At 41.6% G+C, this 21,870-nt stretch overlaps 1 long non-coding RNA gene across 1 annotated transcript; it reads left to right on the forward strand.

Annotated features, from left to right (window-relative positions):
* The first annotated feature begins 7,629 nt into the window (after nt 1-7,629).
* Nucleotides 7,630-10,916, forward strand: LOC136178481 (uncharacterized). The gene is made up of 4 exons (XR_010665895.1): nt 7,630-7,678; nt 8,871-8,952; nt 9,264-9,357; nt 10,278-10,916. It is a non-coding gene; the product is annotated as an uncharacterized lncRNA (long non-coding RNA).
* The last annotated feature ends 10,954 nt before the right edge of the window (nt 10,917-21,870 follow it).

Here is a 21,870-nt window from a genome sequence, read left to right on the forward strand (position 1 = left end):
CTACAGGTTGTTGTGTTTTTTGCATTCGCCATTTGGCTTCATTTTTCAACACAAATGGTTGCCCCTTGCTTTAACTGTAGTTGTTTCATAACTGACCTGACCGACAGGCAGGCGTGGTGTAGCTATTTTTCAGGAGGCTATACTACAAGATCACAAGAGAACTACAAGATCACAAGATCACAGGAGAACTACAAGATCACAAGATCACAGGAGAACTACAAGATCACAAAAGAACTACAAGATCACAGGAGAACTACAAGATCACAAAAGAACTACAAGATCACAGGAGAACTACAAGATCACAGGAGAACTACAAAAGCATCGTGACAGACTACGGATCCCAGAATGTCTTGGTAGAGTTGAGCTCTACCAAGAAGTGAAACATATACTCAAGAAGGAATTAAATCCAATCTCGTCCTTTTTCCTTTATGTGTTTTTGAACGATGCTGTCCCTTTATCTCTGATTCTGCACCTCTCCCTGAGAGCGCCGTGGCTCTCTGCCACACATCAAAGAAAAAAAGAAGAAGCTTTTCTCTAAGTAATCACTTGCAAGACAAATGGTTGGCATTGAGATATCTTACATTCCTGTCTAATTAATGGCTCCCTTCTTTCCCCCCTGTAATAATTCACGATGAAGGACAAGAAATAAATGGTGCCGCCGCTGCGGCGCAGGTTTTTGTCTGAAGGAAGAAGAAGGATTCAATTAAAAGTCAGAGTCCATATTTACCTAAAGTTCTTATAACTACGTCAACTGTGTCTCTGTGTCAAGATGTGTGCTGTGGGACATTAAAGCCCAGACTCCACCATAAGAACGCTGAACAGACTTGACCTTGTATATTTATTTTCTCGTCTTCTGACTCCTCAAAGAGTTTTCACAGCGCAGGTCACACCTACAAATTCACACACTGATGGTAGAGGCTGCTGAGTGAAGAGTCCATCAGAAGTAACTCATCTATTCAAACGATGAGTCAGGGTTGGTCATTTTCCTCCAGATCCACTTTTTAAGATTTTGGTTGAAATTGTCTTTAGGTCCTAAACAGAAATTAATAACTCATGTTCTCTGAAAAAGGAACAAAGAAAAAAAAAACTTTGACCAATGTCTGCCACAAGGTTCCAATCTGATGAACCAATCAGACGCCTCCCAGTCTCCCTGCTCCCTCTCTACCTCGTGTGAACTAGCCCCCACTCAAAGCATGAGTCAGACAAATGCACAGAGCGTCCTGTCAGTTTCAAAATAAAACACAACAAACGGACTGGACAATGACCAACCCTGCCTTTGAGTGTCTCCTCAAGGACACATCATGGAGCTGCAGGTTGAGAGACGAGCGGCTGTACCACTGAGCCACAGCTGCCCCTAAGAGAAAAAAACTCTCTGGGTAAATATTAAGATAAACTTTGTTTTCCTTCCAGGAGATAAAAAAGTTGAGAGAAGTCGTGATGAAATGCTATCTCCACAGGCAGAATAAAAAACATCAAGAGGATGATAAAAACTAAGAAGTGAGGAGTAACAGAAAGAGGTCAGCCGGGCTAAGAGAGACGACGGAAGATATTCAACGTCAACACAAAGAGAGAGAGAGACAGCGAGGAGAGAGAGAGGAGAGAGAGACAGAGAGAGAGAGAGAGAGAGAGAGGGAGAGAGAGAGAGACAGCGAGGAGAGAGAGAGCAGAGAGAGACAGAGAGAGAGAGGGAGAGAGAGAGGGAGAGAGAGAGAGACAGCGAGGAGAGAGAGAGGAGAGAGAGACAGAGAGAGAGGAGAGAGAGACAGAGAGAGAGGAGAGAGAGGAGAGAGAGAGGAGAGAGAGACAGAGAGAGGAGAGAGAGACAGAGAGAGAGGAGAGAGAGACAGAGAGAGGAGAGAGAGACAGAGAGAGAGGAGAGAGAGACAGAGAGAGAGAGGGAGAGGGAGAGAGAGGAGAGAGAAGTGCAAAAACACAATCTGGATGCACAACAAGGAAGGGATATTAAATTAATGAAGCGAGTGTAAGTGGGCGTCGTGTTTGCTCTCGAAGTTTGTGGATGTGTGGGTTTGTTCTTGACCTGCGTGACTCGTGAATAAATAATTTAGACCTGAGAGTCTGAAAGGAATCAAAATACAGATGCTCGCTGAGTCAATGGAGTTTTTTATTAAATGTCTAACAGAACAGCTGAGGAAACATCTTGTAGAATCTCACAGTCTAATCCACTGTATCTTACACCATGATGAGCTCCTTAATGAACATGAGAAGGTGTACTATGTTTCTGTAGGTGACCACGCCTCCACAGCCGGCTCACAGGACGACAATGAGACTGAAATATTTTCACTTTGTGATGAATTCAGAGTGTGAACATTAAATGTGTTTCGCCCTCTATTTTCTTTTTCTTTGCTTCCTCATCTTCACCGCTCACCTTCTCAGACGCTACAGCCAATAAGGACGGACGTGGTAACAAGGTTAATATTTCACACATGTCATCGCCTGACAAGAATGCTAACCACTTTCAGACACAATTCACTTAGCAGACTCTTTTATCCAAAGCGACGTACATCAGAGAGTAAGAACAACACAAGCAAGGATCTAGAAAAAAGGGAACAATGTCAGTAAGAGCAAACGATCAGCTTTGAGTCTGATTGGACACACAGGTGCTGACAGGAAGTGACCAGAGGCAAAGCACAACATTGAGGGCAGTTCTTGAGAGCTCTAATCAGTATAGAAACCATCTTATAAGTCGTCGTTATCAAACAAAAACCATCGTCATTACCATCATCATCATCAATAATATGGAGACCATCATCATTAAGTTAGTAGGTATTCATGAAAGAGCTGGGTCTTTAGCTTTTTCTTAAAGGTGCTGTTTCTGCTTGTTGTCTCGAGATTTCCACTCTTACATAGTTTGTGTTTGGCTAATTGGAAGGAGGTGTTATCTGAAATCAGTGCTGCTCGAGTCCACTTCCTGAACTGTAGATTGCTGGCGTCTTATTATCAAATCAGGATAATTTTCTGGCCATGTAGAAAACAAAGCAATAGGCAGGTCACTGTGATAGGCCAGACCACAACAGGTCTTTTTTCAAGACCGGAGGTTGCCGCTTGGTCTCACCTCAGGTCCCTCCTCCTGTCTGATTCAGATTCTAATTCTGATTTTTTAATTTGATTTTAATTTGGAAATTTGAGTTGCAACAGGAGCACACAGAAGACAAGAAACACAAGGACAACATCACCATAAAACATAACCCAAAACAAATTAAAAAAAATCAGACAACACAGCAAAATATAAAACCTAATAAAAACAGCGCAATAAAATAAGGCAAGAGCCCGTACCAGAATGGAAATTCAAGTTATTAAAGTGCAAAGTGGAGGTGTGCAAATGTGCAGTTCAAGTGCAAAAATAGCAACAAATTGCTAATTGTTGTTTATCATATTAATTGCACTTAAAAATGAGACCTGGAGTCTTTAAATCTTCCTCATAGGAGCTCTAAAACGACGACCTGAGGGTCAAAGGTCAAACTCACTGTGAAGTGGGTGATCTGAGTTGACAAGTATGGCCCTATCCCTGACAGGGAAAGTCTCCTGCTGTGAGCTGAATGTGTGAACAACCAGATCAGGAGAATCTCCAGAGCAGTCCTCCTGAAATGATCGAGATATTTTCAGGTGTGCAGATGTGAAAACGGCTTTGTTAGTCATCTCTACGGCTAGTGCTCTTTGAATGACGATATTCAAATAAAAAGGGTGATGATCCTAAGAAGGATAAATGGAATTGTTGTCTCTTTGGTGAACAATCACTACAGATGAATGACCTCTATGCAACATGTTTATTGATGATCCGGCAAATTTGTTTCCTAAACTTTAAACTTTCCCTGGTAAATAAATGAATAAAAAACCTCGATCAACACACCTTGAAAAAACTCAGAGACAGGATCTGAAAGGAAGAAAATAATGCAGCGTACAGTAAACTGTCTGTTATCAGCTTCTATCTAGAACACCTATCATCTCCTCCGATCATATCCCATTAAAGCTACCGTCTCTCCACACCAACACCCAAGACACAAATCACAGCAGACCATCTGTTTGTCGTCATCTGTACCCCGAGGCGGACGCCGTGTCCTCCCGTTAAAAAGCCACCTTCTCAAAGCAAATATTTGCCAAATAGTTAAACACACAAGGGAGCATTTTGAAAAAGCCTGTGGATGGCATCCAACGCTCTGTCCCTCTGTCAGCCTGTCTGAACAATATGAAGCGACGAGCTGACTGAGTCCACATCGACGCTGTCAGCTATAAACCGAGGCCGGAGTGAGCTGCACGCCAGGAGCTGAATTAAACAAAACATAAAAAAGCAGCGAGGGACTTAAAATGTAATTTTCTCTTCCATTTGAATCATTTGGAAAACCGAAGCCTCTCACTCGGCCGTTAATATCCCCGTTGTTCAGCGTTTCTCTTTTATCCATATGGAGGCCGTGCAGCTGCTTTGTAACTATCGGGCATATTCATGGACAGCCTCTGGAGAGAACTGACTCAGTGCACACAACACGATGACTAGCTGGTGACAAATGAAAGCACCAATAATCCCATACCAGCTAACACACGCACATGATACTGTATGAGATGAGATTCAACTTCATTGTCATTACACATATACAAGTATAGAGTAACGAAATGAGGTTTGGCATCTCACCAGAAGTGCAAATAAGCAGAAAGTGCAAGAGTCTGTGCTATGTACAGTAATTACAAAATTTACAGATGTTGACTAAAAAAAAGTGAATTATTGGGTATATCTGGATGGATTAATGGGATGCTATAAATATAAATAAATGCTATAAATATAAGTGTATTCTTAGGATTATAATATACAGATTAAGATGCAGTGAGCATGCTATACTAGTTTACAGATAATATAAAGAATATGGACATATTGTACAGGTCGATAACTTATTGAGGTGATATGAACAAACTATAATACAATAATACAGGTGGATGAGAGATGTGTGTGTGTGACCAGGAGGAGTGGTGGGGGGATGATGGGTGTGAGGTGACATGCAGGGGAAAGGGGGGGGTCAGCAGGGGGCGGAGAGAGAAAGGGAGAGAGAGAGAGAGACAGAGTTCAGAGTTCGGGGGGTAGAGTTCAGTAGAGACTGTATCAAGCTGCTGGCATGTTATATCAGCTGTAATGCTTTTACTGGGAGCAACATAAACTGGGTAAAGCATAGCAGGGCCCCCTCAGTGCCAGTTTACTAGAAATTACACCTAAAATGACTGTGTGAGTAAAATGCACAGCTCATGTGACCGCCAACTGTTAATCATTGAACTCCTACCATCCTGCAGTTCCTGGAGTGTCCACTAGAGGCTGGCTGCAGAAGTACAGGAAGTCACACACACATCCATTCTAAAAAGCCTGTTTTTACAGCAGAGATGAACATGTTTACAGCCTGGTTCAAAAAACCAAATAGGTGTGATTAGCTCATGTCTGGATGGACACACACTGTACGGGGGGTGAATGTTTTGATGACTCATCAGTTTTGATTTGATGAAGGATAAGAGTTATTTACAATAAGGCGTGTAGCTGACCTGATTGACAGGTGGGCGCGGTGTAACGGTTTGTCAGGAGGTTTAAAACCCGCCTCAGCTCCAGCTCTCAGCCTGTCGTTAGGTTGACTGAAAGTTAGACTGAGACAGCATTTCCAGCATGGAGACCGCCATCGATGGGACTCCAGCGCCCCCTGCAGCTGCACTTTCAGCCATCAGCTGTTGATAACCAACATGGATAACAAAAGGGGATGTCGTTTGAGAAATACGAAAACGACAATAAAAACTTCCCCTCATCAGAGTCAAACAGCTGCAGAGCAGAACAAAACTTCCCGTGCTTACACAGTTCAGTGAACAACGAAGAGGTGAGAGCTGCTCCTTCTGGATTTGTTTGGGATTTCAACATACATCTGTAACACTTTATATTAAGGTGCTTGTAATAAGCATTAATAACAGGTAATAAGTCACGTATAAGACCTTATTAGATTCTTATTAACACAAATAAAACTATAACATGTATATAAGGCAAGTTTGACTTTTTGTTTAACATTCGCTGTTCTCCACTCCAGCGGAAACACTTCTAAATACAATCTGCAGTCCATCCTTAAAACGGTCCATTCCAACAACCTGAAGCACAGTTAACAAATGCAGTGAGTAAAACACTCCCTTTTCTTGGGCTGACAGGAGGACACCAAAAATACAAAAGGACAGACCTTGGAGTGCATCTTCAAACTCAATCAGTTGAAATGTAGAACACTTCATTTTCTGCAGCATGAGAAGTTCACAGCAGGATGAAGGTGATCTACAGATTTTGATCACAAGGACTGGGAGAGAGTGTGCAAAAAAATCAGTTGTCCTTCTTTTGCTGCATTTCTCATTCATCTGTCACTTTTCTCAGTATTTTCAGATGCAATAAATGTATAAAATCAGGTAATTTACACATTTAATGAGGTGATCTTACTGTGGTAACACAAACATTTCAGAAAAGATCTGTGAGACAATGTCCAAATATTTCTTGGAAGCTTTCAGAAAACTCCCGACCTCACAGCTTTACAAAGAAGCTGTATGCCGCATTCAGCAGACCCATGAGCATAGCTACCATATGCTACCAATAGTCATGCTGCTTGATCTGATGCTCCAGGACGACCTCATCTTCTATCACCAGGAGGATGCTGACGTTCCTTTGTTATGCCGTCCTCAGTGTCTGTAGATTTACTAAAAACAGAAAAAATAGATATAGCTGTAAATTGTTTGTAATACTCTCTGAGAAACAACATTTTTATCCGGCAGATCCACCTATAATCCTTCACTCTGAGCGTGAACTGAGCACAGACACAAAATATGGCAGCGCCCAGTAAGACCTCAGGGTTTCTCTCTCCCAACCCTAGCCCTGTGGTAACACTTAGGGGAGTTTACAGTCAGCTGAATCAGCGCATAGAAAACTTGACATAACATTGTGACAAAGTGGGTGAGAAGCTCTTCTCTTAATAACCACTTGTCACTTAAGTCTTTATTTTACATCAAATCACATCATTGATTACAGTTGTGTATTTAGCTTTAATTTAATTTTGCTTGTGTAACATTGTAGCACTTACTACTATCTTTGTTTGTTTGTGTTAGCAATAAGTTACAGTTCACATCAAAGCATAAATCAACTTAAAGCAAACACACAGTCTTGATTTAGTTCAGTCATTTTTATTTAGTTTCTGGAACTGCGAAGTATCTTTGACTGTCTTATCCATACTTACCTCTGTTTGTTCTTCTGTTCAGTTTCCCATGTGGTTCCATGCAGCTAAAAGGGGCTAGCCCAGCACTTCCTGGGTATTTATCAGATTGATGATGTCATCGCTGACATCACTGGGGCAGACCATTTTGAAGGAGTTTTATTTCTGAGAAATGTTTTCTTTCTCATAATTTCTTTCATGTTTGAGTTACTGGTAGAATGTAATTTAATTATTTAAAGTTAATTTAGTTGAGTAAATGATCTGAGGTTAATTTAAGGGTTTATGTAGATTTCTTTGCTTTAAGAGAAAAGTGTAAACCCACTACTTGAGTTGTGCTGCACACAGCTGCGGCCATTTTGTTAATGGGGTCATCTATAAAGCCAGGAGACGTGTGCTCTTGCATGAGGAGAGGTGAGGACGTGTTACCTTTAACGTGGGGCTTAGTTTGAGTTAATCATGAAGTAAGGTACCTTATTTACATTAAACTTTTGTTAAGTTAACAGGTGTTGGTTTAATCACCGTACACTGTAAGACCGGACTTTATATCTAATTAAATGATTTAATTACAATGTACATCAATTATTTCAGTTTGATTGCATTACTATAAAATGCTATATTCTACTAATTTGTAGACATAGTCGTATGTGTGAATAAGTTAAATGTCCTTAAAATACTAAGTTTTAGTCCTAACCACGCCTCTTCCTTTGCGTTGTGAAGGAGCGCCATTTTAAATTTCAGATTGCAGCTAACGGGCATCTTCGCTGCAACTTCGTCCTCCGGACCGCTAAGTCAGCTAACGCTGGTTTCTCTTTATGAGTGTGTCAATTGGACGGTCTGTTGGTGAGGAGGGAGATTAGTTTAACCTCTGACAGCAGAGGAAACCTTCTTTTCACAGTTAACATGAACATTTTCACCTGCTAGCTACCTGTTAGCTGGCGATACTTTTCTCGCTGTTAGGGAGAAATTGAAACTGTTTAAACGTTCACCTTTCACATTCACACTTTTCACCTCTTATCTAGGCTAACTGTTAGCTGTACCCGGGTGTCTGTTTGTGAGCAGTGAAAACGGGACATCATTCCCCTGCTAGCTAGCTGTTAACTAAGTGCCCTGTTTGTGTTACTGTCATGTGGCGGACCCCGCTGCACATGAACAGCTGAGGGGACCGGCAGGCGGGCTTCACGGTACTACTCCAGCAGGAGAGAGGTGGTGACGGCCCGGCTGTTGTACAACGGTCTAATGAAGTGCTGTTAAGTTAACTTTAGCGAACACGTTGTATTTTGAGACGGCCATTGATTGAAATAGGCGCAGATAAGGTTAAATAAACTGAAAACCTATATGGCTATTTAATGTTAATCTCATGCAGCTGGCTAACTGCTGACTCATGCTCAGGTCTCCCTGAATTTACCCAGTTTGAAGAGATTGTTGTAGCTAATGCAGAAATTCTGTTTGTCCGCCACAAAATGACAGCATGGTTCTGTGAGCACTTACGATCTTACCAACTTCACTGTGATGAGGTCACCTGTATGTGTGTGGTCAAGCTGTCAGAGTTAAATGATGTCCTCCTGTTATCAGTGTACAGGGTACGAGGAGAATCTATGGTGACACGGAGGAGATTTGTTATTTGCTAAATACCTGTCCATCCTTTTTCCCCAGATGGCCGTGCAACAGAAATGAACCGTGAGGGTTATTGTCTGTGAGGGAGACGTACGAAAGATGACTTTTACATCACACAAAGGTGAGTTGAGTTGTCTACATCAGTCTCCTCCCTGTCTTCCCACAATCTAAGTTTCTCCTGTTTGCCTTTATCATTCCTTTCTCTCAGTTTCTCAGTCTCTGTCCTGAATGCTACTGTTCTCTCTCCTCTCATTTGCTCCTCTCTCAGCTCTTGTCTTGTCTCATACTCTCATGTTTTCTCCTTTCCTTTCATGTCATTTTGTCTTGTACTTTCCAGTCTTGAAAATTAGACATTTTTGTCATAACTTGTTGGAAAGTTTTGGAATTTGTTTTGACAAGAACTGTGTTGTTTCCTATGCCCACTATCTTCAGACCATGGAGCCAACAGACATCAGGTGCCTTTGTCTTCGGGGAATGCCGGTCATTTTGGGAGACGATCCTTCCGCCTTCAAGACATGCTTCATAAGTAAATGAATTTGATGTAAATGTTTCAGCTGCATTTTCTTTTTTCCATTTTAATTTTGAACCTTTAATTAAAATCATATGCTACTAACTTTCTCAGTGTTTCAAATACTTGTTCTTCTATCTGTTGGCTAAACATTTTTTACTAAACAATCTCAATATCTGCATTATTGGTTAATGGCATGACATAAACTGAAAAGACTATAAACATCTTTAAAAAATGGGCTCAATTAATGTTAAATATTTTACTTTGGCTGTACAAATAAAAAGGAAGCACTTGTGGCCAGGTCGTAGTGTGCCTTGCTGTTCTCTTCAGCGCCCATTTAAACACTAGAGCAGCCATACAGCTGACACGAGCAGCGGCTCATGCCAGGCTGCAGAGGACCATTGTCTACAGATTCTGAGTTTCTCCTATTTTATTTGCAAAATATACCTGAAAACAAACTGTGGACAGTCAAATCAACATAACAGCATGCCACTACAGTTTTAATGTCTATATCTGTAGAATATGTCACAGACTTTAACTAGTGCACCATCTTTATCAAAAGTGTACTCCACATTAAACAAATGGGCTGGATCAGTGGGTAAACTCTCCTTTGGCAATAAGTACTTGTAAGCACAGATCCAAATATTGCCGTTTATTTAAGACCAATGTTATGATCCTTTCAATTAGAGGTCGACCGACACATTTTAAAAAAAACATATTTTTTAAGGCCGATATAATTCTGATAGTTTGAGGGAGGAAAAAGCCACCATTGGCCACTGCTGGCGCCAGATTCCGCCGCTGCCGTGAGGTTGTAAACTGTCCTATCAACGCCGATTAAGACCTCTATCAATAATTACTTTCAGTGTACGGTTTATTTTTTAAGAGGCTTTTCAGTCTTAACATCTGAAGATAATTTTAAATCTGTTTCTCTCTTTTAGGATGCAACCGACAAGGACTCATACAATCATTGAGCATCAGCATTGATAAAGAAAATCCTCAGCTGAACCCATCCAGAGTGGGGATCATCTTGGAAGGGTTTGTGTTGATGGATGAGCTGACTATCATTCCTCAGGCCTTCTGTGTCCTTTTTTGGACTGCACCTGGACTATCCCAAGTACATGAAAAACACCTTCTTTTTGTCCAGCAGGTGATACTCAACCTGGGTGAAAGTGAGCTGGCACCCAAAATTCAGACTCTGAAAAATCAGCTTGTACTGTAAAACGGGGTTCCAAGTAGTTATGCTACAGTTCCAGATATCTGGGGCATCTTTATTTTTGCATTTCAACATGTCTGTGCATTTTATGCTGGATGGCATTGGCACAGATATCGTGAAAAGAGGTTGATTAATCAAGATTATATATTTACTCAGTCCTAGCATTAAGTACAGTAATCCCATGCTGTTAGTATTGTGAACGCAGGGTATGGTTGTTAAGAATTTTTGTAAATACCGGTAACTGTCATAAAAAGACAGGTTGACAAACTTGCAGCAATTTGTAAAGCAAGGAATTATTTTCCTTGACTTCTCATGTTGTTGTTTGAAGTTAAAACTTCTGAAATAAAACAGAATAAGAATGTAATTTTGTTATTTGCTTTTATTAATTAAAATGTTCTACTGCAACAAATTAAAAACAGATTTTGAAAATATTAAGAGGACTTAATTTAATATTACGAAAGATTTTAAGTTAACTCAACATGTAATTTAGTGCAATGGGCTTAACATAAGTGTAATAATTATGCAAAGCAATTTACATTGGAATTTTTTTAAAGTTAAATTCACTCAAGTTTTCATTATACACTACTTACATTTTTTAGGGCAACCAGTTTCCTCACATTTTCTAAGTAAATTCAACTCATCCGGGCTTACAGTGTAAATAAATACTCACCTCTTGGAAAATCTTCATCTGCTGAGTTGCCTTTCTACAACCTTCCTAGACAGTTGTGCAAACTACTTCACAAACATTGAGATTGACATTTCCTTCCATGTATCTAGCGATGTGGAAAATTCCAAGCTTTGGTCTGCAGGGACTCAGACTTTTTCTGACGAAGTCCAATCAATCAATGTGAACACTAGTGTGCCAATTTGTAAGTGTGGAACTGCTGTTGCTTTTTCAGATACTGGCAGATTCCAGTCTCTCCTCCTCCAGTGGTTCAAATTGGAGTATTGTTACTGATAAAACAGTTATCCTGTTTTGATCAGAGTTATCAAACCTTCCTGCTGCTTCTGGTCATCTCAGTAAGTTCCTCTCGTCTCTGACTCACTGTTTGCTATCTGTCGGAGGCCTGTACCAGAAAAGGTTCAACAAATTCTCAGGCTGTTTTTGAAACATCTACTATACTTGAGTATGTACTGATTTCTCTGGCAAAATATTCAGTAGCTCATCAGACCAGTCTTCGCTGACTGTTTCCCACAATGCAAAGCACCAGGTCAAAGATTGAAAAGATGGACAGCAATGGTACAGTAAGGTATGGTTGATTAAAAGTTGCATTAAGTTGACCTCTTCTATAGGCTTAGTTCTATAAGGTAATAATTTGGTTTGTAAACTGGAGGTACTTATGTGCATGTATGGACATTGATGACTCTCTTAATTATGTATGGGTGAAGTCTGCCAGTCTTGCTAAAAATTACATTAATCCTGAGACTTGCAGGCAAAGATTCCGCTCCCTGGATGTCAACCCTGATGAGAGCCCTAAAGAGTTATATGTGATGCTCAAGGAGCTCTTTGGGAAATGGATCCAGCCAAAAGGTGAAAGCATCCAAGAAGTAAGTGAAATAATCATCCTACAACAATATTTGAGACTATTGTCTCCTGAGCTTCAGGTATGGATCAAAGAGCATGACACAGATTCAGCAACGGAGGCTGCCAAGCTGGCTGATGTCTTTGTGGCTGCACGGAAAAAGGGTCAACCATGGAGCTACAATGCATTGAGGCAGACAAAGGACAGCCACAAACCAGCCCAACAGTTCCAACAGGGGGAAGCATCCAGTGCAGGTAAGACTCCCATGTGGGAGGGGCCAGACAGGTAGCAGGCCAACAAAAGTCTCTCGCGACAAGCTAATTTGTTATTTACGTGGACTTGAAGGCCATACTAAACCCATCTCGGCTAAGATGACACAAATGTGCTTAAAAATGACTTTTATATTAAAATGCAAAACATTGAACTTAATGGAACCATTCTTAGGGCCTTGCTTGACTCTGGTACACAGGAAGTTTGTACCACCCAACATTGTCAGCAGCAGTGACACCATCTTTATCTGTTGTGTTCATGGAGATGAGAAGCCTTATCCAACAGCTGACATCTACAGTAAGGTAAAAGGTCAAACTTACATTTTGAACATTGGGGTTGCTGATAATCTGCCTCTTGATGCTGTTCTAGAAAGAGACCTACCAGTTCTTTTTGATTTGTTGGAGCCAGAACAAAGCAGACAGTGTAACGCTGTGGTAAACAGAATGCAGGCCATGCTGTTGGAGACCACACCTGGGAATTCTCGGAAAACCCGCAGACAGAGAAGGCACAAGAAATTCCAAGAGACAGTGATGACACCAGCTCTGAGCCAGAGTTACCACTAAGGTTTCAAGTTCCAGGTAATATAAGTGATATGCAGAAAACTGATCTGTCTTTGGTCTCTCTTTTCCAGAAAGCGAAGATGCCGGAAGCTGAGTTGGACATCATAACTGATGAGAATATCCTGCAAAATGGCATCCTCTATCGTCAAGAGTCAGCGTTGCAGCTAGAAACCAACCAGACCCTGAAACAGATGCTCCGGAAGTTGGTAAACAACACTGGCACAGACTGGGATCAACAGCTGCCATACCTCCTTTTTTGCAGGGAAGTACCCAATCCTCCACTGGTTTCTCTCCTTTTGAACTTCTGTATAGACATGAAGTTTGGGGGTTGTTGGCACTCTTGAGAGATCTGGGAGGGGGCAAGGGGAGGGTGGGATCTGTTAACGTTGTATCCTATGTCATCCAGATGAGAGAGCGACTGGAGAAAATGGGTGAGCTGGCCCAATCGCACGTGGCGGACGCCCAGCAGCAACACAAGTCCTGGTACGACAAGCCAGCCAGGCAGAGATTCTTCACCCTGGACAGAAAGTGCTGGTGGTAAGAAACTGTTGGCTAAATGGCAAGGACCGTTCAAAATCCTTAAGAAACTTGGGCCAACCAGGTATCGACACAAAGGCACTCACGCTCCAGTAGGGTACTTCACATAAATCTCTTAAGAGTGGGTGCTGCGACCTGAAAGAAAAACAGAAGTGATGCTATTAAGTGTGCTGGATGAAGAAGTGGGTGAGCAATACTTGGAGAAGGTGCTTCTGTGAGAAGGTTAAGTTACAGGATCCCTGAGCGCCTGCTGGCCTCACTGAGGAGGGAAGTTAACCTGATGCCTTCCCTGGGGATCATCGAGACTTCAAGGAGCTCGTGGTGTAACCCAATGGTGCTTGTAACAAAGAAGGATGGAAGCATAAGGTTCTGCATTGATTTCAGGTACCTGAATTGAATTTCTCTCTTTGATTCCTATCCAACACCAATAATGTATGAACTGCTTGAAAGGCATAATACTTGACGACAATAGATCTCTGCAAGGGTTATTGGCAGATTCCTCTCACCAATCGGTCACAGGAGCTGACAGCCTTCAGGACACCATGGGGCCCTTTCCATTTCACAGTAATACCATTTGAGTTTCACAGCGCTCCAGCAACTTTACAGAGACTCAGACCAGGTAATTTGTTATTTCTCTGGTTTTGCTGCAGCATATCTAGATGACATTGTCATTTACAGTAACACGTGGGAGGAACACCTGCAAGCTGTCTTGGATCGCCTTCATTCTGCCTGGCTGACTGTCATCCTATCGAAGTACCTAGGCCACGTCATCAATGGGGTTGTACGCCCTCAGGTCAACAAAATCCAGGCCATAGTCCTGTCCCCTGCCACAAACAAGGAAGCAGCTCTGATCTTTTTTGGGCTATCAGGCTTCTATCACCGCTTCATACCCAATTTCTCCAACAGGGCAGCGCTTCTCACAGACTTGACTAGATCCCGGAGTCCCAATCAGATCCAGTGGACAGAGATGGCAGTGGCAGCTTTCAGTGATATCCAGCAACCTCTTCTGTACAGCCCAAACTTGGACGAACATTTTCTGATGCTTCTGACAGGGCTTTGGGAGCTGTGTTACTCCAGGGACTTCAGGATGATCAGCATCCAGTTGCCTACATCAGCTGGAAACTTTTCCCCAGAGAGGTTCGATATTTGACGGTGGAGAAGGAGGCACTGGCTATCAAGTGGGCCCTAGATTCCTTCCGGTACTACCTTCTTGCTCAAGAGTTCACCTTGGAGACGGATCACAAGGCCCTTTTGGTTTGTAAACTTGGTTTTCTATTTTTGGGTAAAATAAAAACCTACCTTTTCTTTAAACTTACTCCTGTGTCTCGTGCCTTACTGCTTGGTCCCTAACAGTCCCCTACAAGAGAATCCTTCTCACCAGGGTAAGAGTGTTTATAAGACACACTACAAGTGAAGGCCTGTGTCTGGCCATGAAATGTTTGTCTGATTTCACCTATGTCTTTGATGATGTCACCAGTTGTAATAATCCCAATGGATTTCATTACCTACATAAAGACGTGGGTTCTTTTTTATTTTAGGCTTTGGTAGAGAAACCATCCAGTGGTGACGAGAAGACGTACCACTATCTCCTCACACAGTAATACGAGGGAAAATACGTACACCCATGTTTCTGCCGTACGTACGTTTGATAAGTGAGGGCCAATATGTGTTATGTTTTTGTCAACAGGGATATACAATGTGTTTCTACTCGTGTAAAGGATGGGGTTTTCCACATTTCAAACTTTGCCTTATTGTTGACCAAATGAAACATGCATTTCTCTTTTTGTCATCACATCCACAGAAAAAATGGATGTAGGATCTTTGAAAGAGGTTAGTTGAGACCCTCTTCTGTTAGGGTTATGTTTTATTTTTTGATAAGCAGAACTTTAATCCCACCTCTCTATACACTCAGCTCCAGTCTCAAATCAAGAGAGACTTCTGCTCGACCAATGATTACCACATCAAGGGCTGCAGTACAGTGGTGATGTTCAGTCTAGGCCATGAAAACACTCGGTGAGTTATTGTTTTACTACGGCGCTTGAAAAAATAATTTTCGCTGGTGTATCCATGAATTAAACTGTAATGGAAGATATCCTTGCTGCCTTGTCCATCTTACACATTTATCACTGATGTTTTTCCAACTGCATTTTAAACTGGTTTTGGCTGTAATTATATTTACTGTCAGATATTCCCTCTTCACACATGCATATATATATATATTTTTTTTTTAAAGTGCTCAAGCCTTGTGATAATGTTCTATCCCATGTTGCAGATGAGCACAAATAACAGTTGCGCCAAACAATAGATGCATGGACCACCTGTGAGCAAGGTGGGTTCGACAGAGCTCTGCATTTTTAAGTTAATACAAATCACTTTTCAAAGTTGGAAACCTTTCATGTAGTTGAGGGGACATAAACGTATAATAGAGTTAACACAACATTTTCGTGGACTTGAAGTAAAACTAACAGGTCTCAGATCAGCCAGCTAAGAAGGCTGGGAGTCTCACCTGATACAGTTACATGTATTAAATGTAACCCAGGCTTAAAGACTACAAATAAATAAACAATGTGTTTGATTAAGAGTGAACTTTCCAACAAATCAGGTGAGACTCCCAGCATTCCTTGCTGGCTGATCTGAGACCTGTTATTTGTCTTTCAGCCATATATTCCTGCTTAGCCCATCCTCTGTGCTGAGAACATGCGTGTTAGTTTAAATCCAACTCTTCTGTCCTGACTGAGGTTACAAACATCCAAAGTGTTCAGTGGTAGATTGAAAAAACAACACAATGTTGGCTGTTGATCAAGGCTGGATCTGCTAGCCGTTAAGATAGCATTAGCCTCGATGTTAACAGGTGTATTGAAGAATGCCTAGTCCTGTGAAATTAGCGTTAGCTGTGATGCTAACAAGATACAGGTAACATGTCATATGCCACTGCTAATCAGTTAGCTTTTGTGTTGTGAAAAATGTAGTATTTATTCAGGCTTTTTGTGATCTGTAAGAGCAAAAGTTTGACACCACTGTTGTCCAGTCAATAAAAAGCTCAACAGTAAATTGATAAAGAAGATCTTTAACATTTTTTGTAGTACAACAGAGCTAATGGAAAATTGTGAATAAAAACAGATGTTATTTTAATAATTGGTTTTAAATGCAAAGTGCTTAAATTGAGATGAAGCCTGTGTTGATGCTGATGTGCATGTTTATCTTTATAGGGGTGGTGTGACCTGTCTGTAGGTCAGGTTTTGGTAAAAGGTGGATTTTGGGCTCATCCAGAAGACCATCCACCGACAAGAGCATCCACCATAGAACTGTGAGCAGCTAACTGGATAGTGAGCCCAACCTTTGAGACCTCAAGTGGGATTAAGACTGTTTCTTCTAAGGAAGAACTTCCTTCCTAGCGAAGGAAGAACTTCCTTTGCTACTTACAGCAGAAGCACAGATTAAACAGAAACACACACCTGGATTGAGCCTCAATCACTGGGTTTAGACACTTCAAATGTTTGTTTTATTTCATGTGCACACTTTATTAAGTTGTTAATTGCATTAGTAAATTGTAAACTTGACCTGCAATATTTGTGTTCCTTGCATACAAAGTTTGAAAAGGTATTCCTGTGTGTGTCTCTTGACTGGGTTAGTGTTAGGGTTCACACCTTGGGCTCCAGGAGTCCTAGTCTTCTGATGTTTGTCCACCTTCAACACTTTATGTACAGTAACATGGGTTAAAAACAACTATGCTTTTTCCCTGAATTTGATCAGATATCTTGGTAGCTATGACACACCAACTGTTTTCGTAATGTTGTTAACGTTAAAGATAATACTTTTTTTTTTTAACACACTGTTTAAATGGAAGTTCAACAGACCTCCTTTTTGTTTCTGCGTTTACTTGAACGTTGGACCCTGTTCCCACTGAGCTGTTAATAAGTGCATGATAAAGTATTTAATAACCTTTATAAGGCATTAATATGAACCAAATAAAGTCTTATTAATGTCAATAAACATCTTATGAATGTTGATAAGTGGCCTATAAACAAGTTTCTGTGTTAATTAATATCTTACAAGCCAATTATAGATTAATTTATAGTTTAATTAACACATGAAGACTTATTAATGTTTATGACGGTATATAGTGTCAGTACATTTCTAATAAGAGCGTGTAAGTGTCTTCTAAGACATAATAAATTTGTTAATTATGCCTATATTAACACTTATATAGTCTTATTTGTGTTAATAAGACTCTAATAAGGTCTTATAAGTGACTTATTACCTGTTATTAATTGTTATTACAAGCACCTTTAATATAAAGTGTTACCCGTAAATCTTAAACAACACTCGTTACTGTGAATCCAATATGCATATGCTCGCAGAAAACGAAGCAAACATTATGCTACTTACAACAGGAAATCCTACTTTGGTGTCATACATTATTGTCAGGGTTTAGTGGGGACGAGATATAAGACAAAAACAATGTAATTTAAATAACAGTTGCAGAAATATGTATCTGTATTCTACAGATGTGTAGAGAGTGAGATGATAAAGGTATCTTACTCTCTGATCATTAAGGAAACATGCTATGTTGAAGTGCTGGCTTCTCTGACAACAATGCAGCAGCCAGTATGTCCTCCTTCTAACTTTAGATTCTGCTCCTGAATGCTCTGGATTTGTTTGGACCAGAGAAGGTAGGCGCTTTTAAGACCCCCCCACACGGCCGTTTTGGACGCCCCTCTGTTTGTCAGATATGAGAGCAGTTATCAGGTCAACAGGTGTTGCAGCGATGGAAGCGGTCAAGAGAAGTGGTTCAGATAGAAGTGATTGTACCCGACCTAAAAAGCCTCTGCATGTTTCTAATAAGCTCCACGAGCAGAAACGTGCTCAAACTAGGATCAATATTGGAGATGCTTTTGAAAAATGGAGAGAGGTTAGAACACAGAAAGGTTTACAGACCCATGCAGAGCTGGATAAACACTGAAGCTTCAGAGTCCACCACATGGTGACCTGAGTGAGCATCCACTCTAGAGAGGAGGGGGGGGGGGAGACAGCTCTCTATGATGTTTAGAATTTAGAATTCCTTTAATGTATCATCATAAGGTATGTTTTAAAGACCCTTGTGTTGTCCTCCATGTTGTTAGTGTCTCTGGATGGTAGATGACAAGCTGCATTTCTTACAATCACCTTTGCTTGTGCTTCAAACTGAGCAACAAAACTTTATTAAGAACATCAAAGATTACATCCTAAATTACGCGTCCGGATGTTGATATGGACGATGATTTCTTTTAACAGTGTTTTGGCTGACTGGGTATTTGGGAATCATTTATTTCTGCCAGACTGCACAGCTAAAAAAACAAAACAAAATGTTGGTGATGCTGATGCTGCTTGAATTGCATCCTGATTCATGGCAGACATTGTTTGCCATTAAAATCAAACTTCATTTCACATCAGCAATGTCTGTCTGAATATGCCTCTTCACAATATTGTTCATTTTCTTCAGAAAGAAAAGGCCTCTCCTATCGGGGGCGCCGGGTAGCCTGGCGGTAATGATGCATGTGCCCCATTCACAGAGGCTATAGTCTTATTCAAATCCAGTCCAAATCTGACCTGGGCCCTTTGGTGAACGTCATCTTTCCGGCTGTGGATCAGTGGTAGAATTGGTTGTCTGTCAGTGAGATGGTTGGGGGTTTGACCCCCAGCTCCTGCAGCCACATGATCTTTTCAGTTTTCAGAGGTTTTTCTTTGTCATTCAGGAATTGAAGTGCTTTCTCAATGTGTACCTCTGAATTTGAATGGTATCTTTGTACAAGTTCTTGCTTTGTGGTGTTTTGTATTGTTGTCGGTCATTTGGAGGCAGGAGATTGGTGCAAATGTCTTTCCCATCAAAAATAAACAAGCTTGTGTTCTTGTCATCTTGCACATTCTGTCATGATTCATACCATGGCAGCCCTTCCTTCCCCTTTTGTTGTGTTGTTTGTCATTCCCTGTCTGTTTAATCCTCATGTGTCTCTCTCCTGTCTGTGTGAGTTTGGTGGGCGGGGCTCATGTTCTCAGGCGGCGCCAGGTGCAGCTAGTTGGTCATCAGGATCACGACTACAAAGACTTCCCTCTGCTTCACCTCGACGCCGGATTGTTTCACCTGCTGGCGTAGTATTGTACTCTCTTGGCTTCTCTGGATTCTAGTGCTCATTGTGATAGCTTGTGTAGCTAACCCCGTTTTTCTTCTCTGCCTTGCGACAGATCGCTGTTCGTTTTTTTTTGCTTCACCTCACCTGTGCTTTTTGGACACCACACTGGGATCAAGGACACTGCCACTGGGAACCTCGCACTACCCCTCCCCCTTGTACCTTTTGAGTCAATTTTAAAATAAACCTTTTTGTTATCAACTTGATCCTACCTATCTGAGTCGTGCTTTGGGTCCAGAATTTGTACTAACCGTAACACATTCAGTAGGATGCAGTTGCTCTTAAAGAAATTCTGGTATCGACCCGGGCAGAGCCTGAACATCTAACTGGACATTAAACCGGGCACTGGTCGTCCTCAAGCAGCTACAAGTCACAGCTGAGTTTATCCAGACCCCAGAGAAGGGGATGGAATTAACTGAGCTGTTTGTTCCCCCTCGAGCAGATCAAGCAAAAAAAACAACAAACTGCAGTTACTCTAGTTTCTGCAAAAGCCAAGGAATTCCCGTTTGATCCCATCTTTAAAATGTCTCACAGCAGAAGTAAATGTGTTTGCAACCTGGTACAAAAAGCAGCTGATGTTGCAAGTCTGCAGGAATTAAAAAAATTCATTGAAAGAAGCACAAAGATCCTTCAAGCTGGTTGAATCTGATGATTCAGTGTAAGTATAAAAACATAGAGAAATCCATCATTGTTAATCTGCACCTAACCTTGATTAAGATGTTTAACTTTCTTAAAGTTAATAAAAACTCTGACACCTGAGTGACTGAGCAGCAGATACTTCTATCAATCCTCCATGAATAGTTTAAGAGGGGTCATCGGGCTCGCTTCTGAAAGACACTATCAAGCAAACTGTTTTGTATTTAAGGTGTGAAGACCTGTGCTGAATAAAAACCTCAGCAAACCTTCGACAAGTCAAGGATCAAAAGGTTGGCACTCCCTGTGCTGCTCTCTCTCTCCCCCTCAAGACGTTCCTGATGCCACTTTGGCACCGGACCTCCCCCCCGTCCTGCAGATCTACAGCCCGCCGACCAACTGGGTTTCTGTGTATAGCGTAGGTCACGACAATGCCTTGGAGGTTACAGGCTTAAACATTTGGGGAAATTGGCCTTGCTGCTCCATGCATAATTTACATCAGCAGTGGTGTGAGGACAGATATAGCGAGGAAGATGAAAAGGGTCCGGCAGCTCTCACATTGCCTGGCTCGAGAAAAAAAAAAAAAAAAAAAAACATAATCTCAAAGCTAACAGTGGATGTCAGAGACGGCTCGAGCACCTTGATCTTCATAATTCTTTGCTTCTTTCCCCCTCAGAATCAGTGCCTACGACTCTCACAGCCTCGAGTGTTCATGGGAAACCAGGTTTGATATGATAATTCTGCAGCTCGACTCTCCTCTCTGCCATATGCACGACCTCTCTGTGGGGAGAGCCATGCAGCTGGCCCTCCTTACTATTAATCAGCCTGATGGGGGAGTTGGAGGGTTGTGGTGTTGGGATGTGGAGGTACTAGCTGCAGTCGGATACTGAACCAACAGTTCACACACACAAGAAACAAACTTCCACATGTGTGCTAACAGCTGCTTCAGCATTCTCCTTCCTCACTGTCTTTCCTCCTCTGTGCCTCCTTTGGTCCTTTCCCTGGCTCCTTATCTCCTTTAGTCTTCTTTAAAAATCCACAAAGATCCATCATCCCCCACCACAAATAGACTCGGCATTGGGAGCCGCGTCGAGGCCCCACCAGGGTGAATCTGCAATGGACAAAATATGAGGATATCAGGAGCCGCTGGTGTCTCCATCACTCAGGCTGCTCAGGTGAATCCGGCAGAAAACTTTTGAGCTGTGATGATTCACAGGTTAAATCCACTTTTACTCATGAAGGAGAGACGGAGATGGAGACAGTTTAAAGAGAGCTGGATAAACGTTAACGATGAAACTCACATCCGGATGGTGCAGAGGTGACTTACATGTGTCAGGGACTACACTACTTGAAATGAAGGAAAAAAAACATCAATGAAAATAAATTCAAATAGAAAAGACGAAAATCGAAATACAGAGCAAACGTCAGGAAAAAATGGAAATATCATTTATTTCCAGGCTCACTCAAATATTCATTTACTTAAGAAGGAAGGTTGTCCATCAGGTAGATGAGGGGAGGTTGCTTTTAGGATGCATCTATATATCACTTGTCCCATTCAGGGTCGCAGGGGGCAAGAGAGGCGAGGTAACACCCTGGACTGGTTGACAGTCAATCACAGGGTTTAGAAA

The sequence above is a fragment of the Labrus bergylta genome, chromosome 3 (assembly GCF_963930695.1).
Source record: "Labrus bergylta chromosome 3, fLabBer1.1, whole genome shotgun sequence".
Taxonomy (NCBI): domain Eukaryota; kingdom Metazoa; phylum Chordata; class Actinopteri; order Labriformes; family Labridae; genus Labrus; species Labrus bergylta.